This window comes from Nuphar pumila, chromosome 4, assembly GCF_984573655.1.
Source record: "Nuphar pumila chromosome 4, dmNupPumi1.hap1.1, whole genome shotgun sequence".
NCBI classification, from domain to species: domain Eukaryota; kingdom Viridiplantae; phylum Streptophyta; class Magnoliopsida; order Nymphaeales; family Nymphaeaceae; genus Nuphar; species Nuphar pumila.
Genome location: NC_143252.1, coordinates 126488002 through 126498164, shown reverse-complemented (window position 1 = coordinate 126498164; position 10163 = coordinate 126488002). Strand labels below are relative to the sequence as shown.

At 39.6% G+C, this 10163-nt stretch overlaps 1 long non-coding RNA gene across 1 annotated transcript; it reads left to right on the top strand.

The window, feature by feature from the left end:
• The first annotated feature begins 5319 nt into the window (after nucleotides 1-5319).
• LOC149840962 (uncharacterized) lies at nucleotides 5320-6696 on the top strand. Its single transcript, XR_016431620.1, has 3 exons — nucleotides 5320-5716; nucleotides 5828-5975; nucleotides 6331-6696. It is a non-coding gene; the product is annotated as an uncharacterized LOC149840962 (long non-coding RNA).
• Nucleotides 6697-10163: the final 3467 nt, after the last annotated feature.

The following is a 10163-nucleotide window of genomic DNA, read 5'->3' as shown; positions in this document are numbered from 1 at the left end:
TATATTTGATATATATTACACACACATATATATATATAATATAAATATATATAATGTCATACAATCACAAGAACTATGATGCATGCATTGATAACTTAATATTTTCATGTGCAAACTATTCATAACACGATACATTCATTTGAAGCATGCTTTCATTATACAATTTCACATGAAAGTCATAATCAAATTAAAAGTAACTATATGCAAGCATGAATACAATCACATCAAACATTGCAATATATTCAAATCATTTATATAAAAAAAAGTCAAACATGTACCTGCAGCAATCACACTCTAATATCCCGCTAACTACTATCATGCCTAGCATGAAATCTGTACTAAAAAAATAAGAACACTTCTATTTACATACATTAAAATCATGCTCAGTATGATCTCCAAACTCCATCAAAACAATCCTAGATATCAACAACTAAGTGAGTGTATGAACAGAAAAGTGTTGCATCCAAAAAATTAAATAACATTAGCAATAAGCATCGCGCAATTTGCTCAGCAACGTACTTGCAAAAAATATATATACAAAACAATACAGGGAGGAGGTTCGACCCCTCTCTGGCAAAAAAAATTAACAGGGAGGGGGCTCGGCCCCTCCCTTGCAAAAAAAAAAGAGGGGGTCGAGCGGCCTCCTGTCGGCCACCCAAAACCCGAAAGAGAGAGAGGGGGAGAGAGACATGGCAGGGGGGGCACCGACCACCTGCCGGCCTCCTGGCAACGAAACAGAGAAAAGGGAGGGAACTGTTTCGGATTTTCGGGCCTCCGACAACCCGAAACAAAGAGAGGGGAGGGCACGACAGGGGTCCGACAACCTGAAAGAGAGTGAGGGGGCGAGAGACACGGTAGGGGGCCACCGACCTCCTACCGGCCTCTCGGCAACGAAATAAAGAGAGGGGAGGGCACGATAGGGGTTGCTGGCCCTCCAGCAACTCGAAACAGAGTGAGGGGGGCAAGAGACGCGGTAGGGGTCCACCGGCCTCTTGCCGGACCCCGACAACGAAACAAAGAGCATGGAGGGCACAACAGGAGTTGTCGGCCCTCCGGCAAGCCGAAAGAGAGTAAGGGGGGTGAGAGGCGCGGTAGGGGGCCACCAACCTCCTCGCAACGAAAAAGAGAGAGGGGGAGGGCACGACAGGGGTTGCCAACCCTCTGGCAACCCGAAAGAGAGTGAGGGGGCGAGAGACGCGGCAGGGGGCCACCAGCCTCGTGTCGGCCTCCCGGCAATGAAACAGAGAGAGGAGGGCACTGTTTTGAATAACCCACCCTCCGGCAAATCGAAACAGAGAGAGGGGAGGGAATGGCAGGGGTTGCCGACCCTCCGACATCCCGAAAGAGAGTGAGGGGGCGAGAGACGCGGTAGGGGGCCACCGACCTCCCGACAACGAAACTGAGAGAGGGGAGGGCACTGTTTCAGGTTGCCGGCCTTCCGAAAACTCAAAAGAGAGTGAGAGGGGTGGGACCAAGAGGAAGGTGAAGAAGAGGGGTGCGGGGTCACCTCCGGTTGTCGGACGAGAGGACGACGACCGACGGGTGGGCGATGGGAGGATGCGGGGTGGCGGGTGGTCGATGAGAGGTCGTGGGGCGGCAGGCGGTCAACGAGAGGTCGTGGGGAGGCGGGCAACCGACGGTAGGTCGACGGGAGGGCGACCGATGAGAGCTCGATGGCCGACAACAGAGAAAAGAAATGGAAAAGTGACTCGAATTAGGGATTTATGGAAAATTTAGCGACGGATTAGCGATAGCAAAATGCATCGCCTATTCCGTCGCAACTGTGGGATGGAGTAGCGACAAAATTGGTACGTCTCTAATCCGTCGTTAGGTAGCGACAGATTAGCGTCAGACTAATTTTCGTTGCTAATTTCATAAATAATTTGAATGGTAGCGACAAATATTTTGCTCTCGCTAAGCCGTCGCTAATGGGCGACCGAAAAAATCTATCGCCAATATCCGTCGCTATTTGGAGTTTTTCTTGTAGTGTTCAATTACTTATTATTCTTGTAACTTTAACCAAACAATGTTTGTGGGTTTTCACCAAATTTTAATTGTCATTAGCGAACTAAGCGGGTCTATCATCTCCAACAAGGACTTCACGATGGTGAGGGTAAAAAGACAAAACTACCACTCAAGTAGATATCTATTTCAATGTATATAAGGCATTGTGGTCAACAAAAACAAGTTTGAAAATATGGATGACACGATATGCTGTTAAGCAACACATACGTTGGTGATGAATATTGTTAGAGATTGCTTAGATTAAATGAGAAAAATTGGAAAAGTATACGATGACAGTGTAAAAAGGCAAACCTATTCTTGTATGACAAAACATTAGGAAAGACATTCATAATCCCATGTACAATAAGATGAATTGTGGAAGTGTCATTGACAAGGTATGATGTTCAGTTACATATAACTTAAAATCTAACAATATAATGCATGTGTGTATTCACCATACTTTAATTTTGATGCGATCGTTTACAATGAGTACTTTTATTGATGGCAAGTATGTGAAAATACATGCAAAAAGTGATAAATAACAAGTGTACACATCAGTGGGGTAAAAACACAAAAACACCCCCAAACTGAAAAAGGATGATGATGTTATGTGACACTATGTTCAACAAGATAAAGCGTGAAAGTGTGAATGATAGGAGATGATGTTCGAGAACACGTATTTTGGTGATGGCTCCTGTTGGTGATTGACTAGGTGAAATGAGAAAAATAAGGTGGCTACACGAAGGTGGGGTAGAAAGACAAACATACCTCTATGTGAGAAAACAATGATAGGGTATTGATGATGTCATCTTTAGCAAGACAGAAAGTAAAATTGTGTGTGACAAGACATGATGTTTTGTTGACTGAATGTGAAATTGTGCGTGACAAGGCATAATGTTCCGTTAGTTATAATTAAGGAAACTCTAACAACATAACTCACGTGGGTATTCACCGTACTTTAATTTTGATGGGATCATTTTCAATACGTAGTTTTATTGATGTCTAATATGCTAAAAACATGCAAAAATTAATAAATATCAAGTCTACACATCGAAGGGGTAAAAACACAAAACTATCCAGAAACTGAAAAGGAATGTTGGTTTACAGGACGCCATATTCAACAATAGAAATTGTAAAAGTGTGAATGATAGGAGATGATGTTTGAGAACATGTATTTTGCTGATGGTTGTGGTTGGCGATTGACCGAGCGAAATGAGAGAAATGAGGTGGCTACACGAAGGCGGGGTAGAAAGACTAACATAACCCTATGTGAGAAAACAATGATAGGGTATTCATGATGTGATCTTGAATCAGACAAAATTTGAAATTGTGTGTGACACGATATGATGTTCTGTTGACGGAATGTGAAATTGTGTGTGACAATACACAATGTTCTGTTAGTCATAAGTAATGAAACTCTAACAACATAACCCATGTGGGATTTGAGCACATTTAATTTGGTAATGCGAATTGAGTGTGACGTTCGACTCCAACAAGTACTTTTATTATAAGTTGCACGATAAATGGTTGTGTAAAAAGATATAAATAGCACGATTACATATTTTTAGGGTAGGAAGACAAAACTACCGGTGAAATAAATATGTATGTTGATGCATAGATGGTGTTGTGTTCAACAAGATGGTGTGGAACTATGAATCACAAGATAAGATGTTCAACAACTAGTACTCTCCCGATGGCTACAATAACAACTTGTTTATATAAAAGAAGAAAAATTAGAGTTGCACGATGTTGGCGTAGAACGACAAACCTACCCTTACGTGAAAAAACCACAAGACATTCATAATGCCATCTTCAACAAGATGGAATATGAAACTGTGAGTGACAAGATGCGATGTTCATTTAATTATTGTCCTTAAAACTTTAACTATATAATGTTTGTGGGTTTTAACTAAGCTTTAATTATCATTAGTAAACTTAGCGGGTCTCTCATCTCCAACAAGAACTATACGATGGTCGGGGTAAAAAGACAAGACGATCCTTGAACATGATTTCTAAGTTGATGTATAAATGGTGTTGTGGTTAACAAAAACAAGTTTGAAAATGTGGATGACACAATATAATATTAAGCAACAAGAACATTGGTGGTGTAGAAAGATAATCCTACCCTTATGGTGGTGGTGTAAAAGACATACCTATCATTACTTAAAAAAATAACAAGTCATTCAGAGTGCCATCTTTAACCAGATGGAATATGAAAATGTGTGACAAGATACGATGTCCAATTACTTATTATCCTTGTAATTCTAACTAAATGATGTTTCTGGGTTTTCACCAAATTTGAATTATCATTAGCAAATTAAGCGGGTCTATCATCTCCAACAAAAACTTCACTAAAGTCAGTGTAAAAAGGCAAAACTACCCCTCACGTGGATATGTATTTTGATGTATACAAGGCATTTCAACCCACAAACATTATATAGTTAAAGCTTAGTTAAAACCCACAAACATTATATAGCTAAAATATTTTTTTATAGTTGCTCAATAGCAATTGGTCAGGACGGGTTAAGAGTTCAGTACTAGTGCGTATTCTTATCCGCATAAAATCGATATGCTGAAGGCTTGAATTGGCTATTTGTAATAAATATAAAAAGAATGCATAATTTTATTTTTTAATATTATTTTAATAGCTTTAACATGTGTCATTTCTGATTGCCACATAATATTTTTTAGTTCTTCTCGCCTGCGCCTCAGGTAAATGACCGCACAACCAAAGAATTGTACAATACGAAATGACATGAAAAAACTAAATTACTAATTCTGCAATAAAAAATTTGTGAGGCTGACTAATATTTTATGATCAAAACTCCATAAACTAAAATTGTCATATATGGTATTCTTTGCAATAAAAAAAACTCGCTTTTAATTTTTAAGTAAAAAAATTACCATTTTTTTCAAAAAATGTAAGGAAGAAAAGTTGATTTTTATCACGAGAAAGTGGCTGCCGATATTTACCCAAAAAAGCGTTTAGTCACTATGCTCAGCACCATTATTTTCTGTCCTGATCCAAATCTGATTGGATCCGTCCGAGACAGGCCTAAAAAAGGCTTTCTTCAACCCACATTAGTACCGATTTCATTCGATCCATACCCGCACCAGAGTTTACACCTAAAGCGTACTCGATACGCAATTACGGGTTTTCTTGATAATGACAAAATTATAAATTCCGCCCAATTAAAAGCCTTTATTAAGCAAGTACTCCCGCCAAGTGCCAACCGCCATCCGCAAGCCAGATTTAAAACTCGTTGCGTTACCTCTTGGCTCTTTCACTCTCTAATCCAAGAACAAGAACCAGAACCAGAACATCGACGTTTCTCGAAGCTCCCGCTGAGCGCATCGTCGTCCTCCCCCTTTCCCCTCGAGAACCAGAGACGATCTGAGATTCTTGGTCCATTCGAAGCCCTAATCTCGCCGTCTGCGTCCTTCGTCGTCTGCCGACTCTCGTCTCCGTTCCCGCGAGGCTTCTGCTTCCCTTCCGCTCCCCTCTCCACGCTCAGAGCTCGGCGATGATCGTCGAATCGAGGCGATTCGTCTCTAGATCTCCTTCGTTGTACGCGAATTCTAGGCTGCGGAGCTGCGTGGTGTGTTTCTTCTTGCGAAAGGAACCCGACCGGACGGCGGATTCCTGGGAATGTGCAGAGAGGGAGGTCGATCGCGTCCCGTTTGATCTCAACATCTTCTTCGTTCTCTCTGGGTTCGCCTTCTGAGCGTACACGAGCCCGCTTATGAGTTTAGCTGCGTTTGCCTGCCTTTTTATTTCGATTTTCATTTTTTCTTACTCCGGTTTTGGTTTTTGTGGATCTAGTGTGCGATGGTTTTGATCTCAGCGTGGTTTCTTGCTCGTTGAGGCAGGAGGACACGGGGACGCATGAGATTGGTGCCAAGTTGAGGTAGGAGAACGCGGGGACGCGTGAGATTGGTGCAGCGGAGTGCCAGACGGTGTATCTCTCCGAGTAAGACGGTTTGATCGTTTGTTATTTTCTTTTTTCCCGATCCATTTGTTTTTAGCATACGCACCCCCAAACGCCTTTCTTGATTGTAGTCGAATTCGTGTAGGAAATTCATGATCTATTGTTTCGATCTTCTTTTGGAATGATTTGTACTCAAGCGAGGTTGTTTCCATTGGTGAATTGTAGGGTTCTTTGTGTTTTAGATTTTGCATGTTCTCTTCAAAGAAGTTCTGGGTTAAGTGATGTATGTGTTGTCTGTGAAGTTGACACGCTTTTGTAAATTCATTTAGTTGTTAAGATAGTCTTGGATGCTTTCTTGTTTGTCGATTCTAACCCTTCAAAATATTTATCTGACCAGGCAGTTCCTTCGTGAGGTTTATGATGGGCAGCTATTTATCAATTTGAAGAAGGGTGTGGATTTGCCTGCCATGGATCCTTAGGTCGGTTCCTTTTCTCCTTTATCTTTATTGATTCATTTTGTTGAATCTGAGTTTGCTGCCTAATGGATTTGGAGAATGTAGACTGGTCTAAAACGTTTTCCATCTTTCTTTTATGTTGAAACTGATTTTGAGTTGACCAATATGATTGCGTTAGTAATTTGAGTGAATATTGGATGAGAAGTGTTAAAACTGTTGTGAAACCCGATGATCCTGACAAACTAGACAGTGGGCCCTTCTAGTTAACCTGGGTCAACATCTGCATTTTGATATCCCAAACAAATAGAATTATCTACCACAATGCACATTAACACCTACTCGGTCTTTGGACATAGAAAATCACTTTGGATGGAGTGATAGAAGATGAAAAGGAATCTTTGCCATCTAGGGTAACTTCAGTAAGGCACTCAGACACCTTTGCATGGTCATGAAGATGAGATGCTCGTTTCTTTTTATCATGGCCTCATGTGGAGTTTGTATATATATGTATATATGTGTATGTATGCATGTATGTATCCACGTATGTATGTATGTATGTATGTGTCATTATCTTTATTATATTTTTTGTATTTTTGTCTGAATCCTTGTTTGGTGTGGTTAGCTAACCCTAGGCATTTTAGCCATGTGAGATTGAAATATGGGTTTGTAAATTCTGGTTCATCTCTTGATCATTAGAAAAGAATAAGCCATTAACACTGTTTGGGTGAGGCTTTTTGGTCACAGTCTTTTTGACCAATTTATATGGAAGTTCTGGGTGGCTCTGGGCTATATAATGTTTTTTCTCAAGAAAAAGCTATCATGTGAAAATAGTTTCTAACAAATGCATTTTTTACACTCACTGGCAGTTCCAGTAATGTTCCATTTTGAAAATAATGCCACTTACTGATACAAAATTTCCAGGAACAAGCGATCTTTATGCAGTCATACAATATGACAACTAGGCTGTGAAATGCATGCCGAAATGGCCGAAATGGTAGTAAGTTTCACACTATTCCTTATTAGCACCAGTTGGTATGTCAGTGAAACTCAAAATTAGTTTCCTTTTTGACCAACATAAAGGTTACGTGTGTCTTGACTAGCGTAGTGGTAAGACCTTGGTTGCTAAAAATGTGACTGTTGATGAATCATTCTTCCCGTTTAAAGAAGCATTTATGCCAGCCTCCTCACTTAACTTGTCGCCTTTGCCTCCAAGCATTCCTATGGTTATCTTTCTTCCCACTCTCTCTCTTCCTAGCATGCCCCAACATTCGGTTGCTCAACCCTCTCCCAATCACCCTACCCGATCCATGTAGGCCTTTGTAGACACACCTACTCCAGCCGAGTCTCCCCATCCCACTTCTCCTATACCGCCAGCCCCTACTTGTTCCCCTACTATGAGTTATGAGTCTCATCCCCTAGAATCCGTGTCTATTCCTCCGTCACCTTAAACTCACCACATGGCTACTCGATCTCAAATCGGCTCCCTTAAACTGAACGCCTTTTGTGTTACCAAGTATCTCATACATTCTACTTTCCTTATTGAGCTTCATCGTAATCGTGAACCCACTTGTTTTTTGCAAGCTCACAAGGACCCACATTGGCATCAGGTTATGCTCCAAAAAATTAAAGCTCTAATAACAAAAATGGGACATGGACACTAGAGCCTCCATCTCCTAGTCACAATGTTGTTGGGTGCAAGTGGATATTCAAAATCAAGCGCCGCGTAGATGGCTCTCTTGAAAGGTACAAGGCTCGCTTAGCTTGCTTGGTTGCCAAAAGATATACGCAAAAAGCTGGGGTTGATTATTTTGAGACATTTAGCCCAGTAGTTAAGCTCAATAGCATCCACACGGTCATTGCCATTGTCGTTCACTTTGGTTGGGACATTCGTCAACTTGATGTCTATAATGCTTTTCTCCATGGGTGCCTGACAGAGGATGTCTATACGGTTCAACCTCTAGGATTTTTAGATCCGCATTATCCAAATCATGTATGCAAGTTACACAAGGCTCTTTATGGTCTCGAGCAAGCTCAGCGAGCCTGGTTCCATCGTTTAAGCATTTTTCTTCAAGAACTTTGTTTTGTTGGCTCCCGTGAAGATGCATCGTTGTTTATTTATAATCATGACTTTGTTCTATCTATGTGGATGATGTAAAACCCAAGATTTTTCTATGATAATAAAATGAATAAATGATGAATTATTGATGCATCTATGACTATAATTGTGAATTATTGATTTCAATTAATTATAAACTTTTGTTTCAAGTTATGAAGAATATTTCAAGAATAATTGAAAAAGCTAAAGTATGAAGTCTAAACGAGTTAGAGTGGTTTCAGATCTTAGAATTTAGTTCTGGATCTAAAATCGATATTTGGATCCAATATGGATCTAAAGTGTTATTTTGGATTTGATCTAATTTTAAACATTAATTGGAGCCAATGGTCATGGATTGGACCCTCATAAGGGACGTCCTATGTGACCTCCCCCCCCCCCTCCCATTTGGATCTAAGAGTCCATATGAATTAAAATATTAACTACTTACACTTCTTCACATGAGAGCAACAATCGTAGTCCATGGTTAATAGTATCTTATCCTTAAGATTTTCTTGACCATCATCTGAAGACTAATGTGTCCTCCACAGAGACCACCATGAAATTCAACCTTTTGAATCTCCTCCTCATCCAAGCATGCAAGGAGTTCACTATTGTAGGCCCTTTCATAGAGGACTCCGCCTAAAAGGTAATATCTTTGGGTCAGTCACTCAAACTATTAAAAGTAAATGATTTATTAATAATGCACGTAAAATGCATATATGAAATAGGACAAGTAGTCCCATATATATACAAGAGCCAAGAAGTAAAGGGGACCAAAGTAATCTTGGGGAGCTCCCAATGGCCAGAATATCTAGCCGTTGGGAGGCCCCAAAGGCTATTTAGGTCAATTAACCAAAATGCCCTTAAGCAAAAACCTAAAATATATTCTAAAATGAAAGAGTAATATATATATATATATATATATATATATATATATATATATTAACAAGAAATTCTTACAATAGTTTGGAACCGCCACAAATCCATTATTGTCATTTGTTGTCCTGAATGTGAGCTTGCAAGGTGGACTAATAAATATGAAAAATTAAGTAAAAAGTTTTTTAAAATAATTTTCATGAAGGGTTCTTTTAGAAAAGTTTTTCTAAAGACTTTTTATGTGAAATGCAATCCAAATATACACTCTAAGTAAGGCTTTTACAAGATTCTAAGACATTTAATGAATTTTATATTTGCACACTAGTCTTCAAAGATTCTTCATTGAATTCTTCAATTCTTGTCATCTTTCGTCATTGCCTTAGCTGAAATACAGTTGATTCACTTGTTCATTATCAAAACCTTGTACTTGAAGTATCATGTACAGCTTCATTGTCGTAATAGTTGAAGATGGCACTATGAATGACTTGTTATTTTTTCATGTAATGATAGGTTTGTCTTTTTAGACCACCACCATAACGGTAGGTTTGTCTTTCTACACCACCAATTTTCTTGATGGTTAATATCATATTGTGTCTTCTATATTTTCAAACTTGTTCTTGTTGACTACAACACCATGTATACATCAACATAAAAATCAAATTCAAGGGTAGTTTTGTCTTTTTACCCCAACCCTCGTATAGTCCTTGTTGGAGATGAGAGACCCGCTAGGTTCGCTAATGATTATTAAAGTTTAGTGAAAACCCACAAATATTATATAGTTAAAGTTTTAAAGACAATAACTAA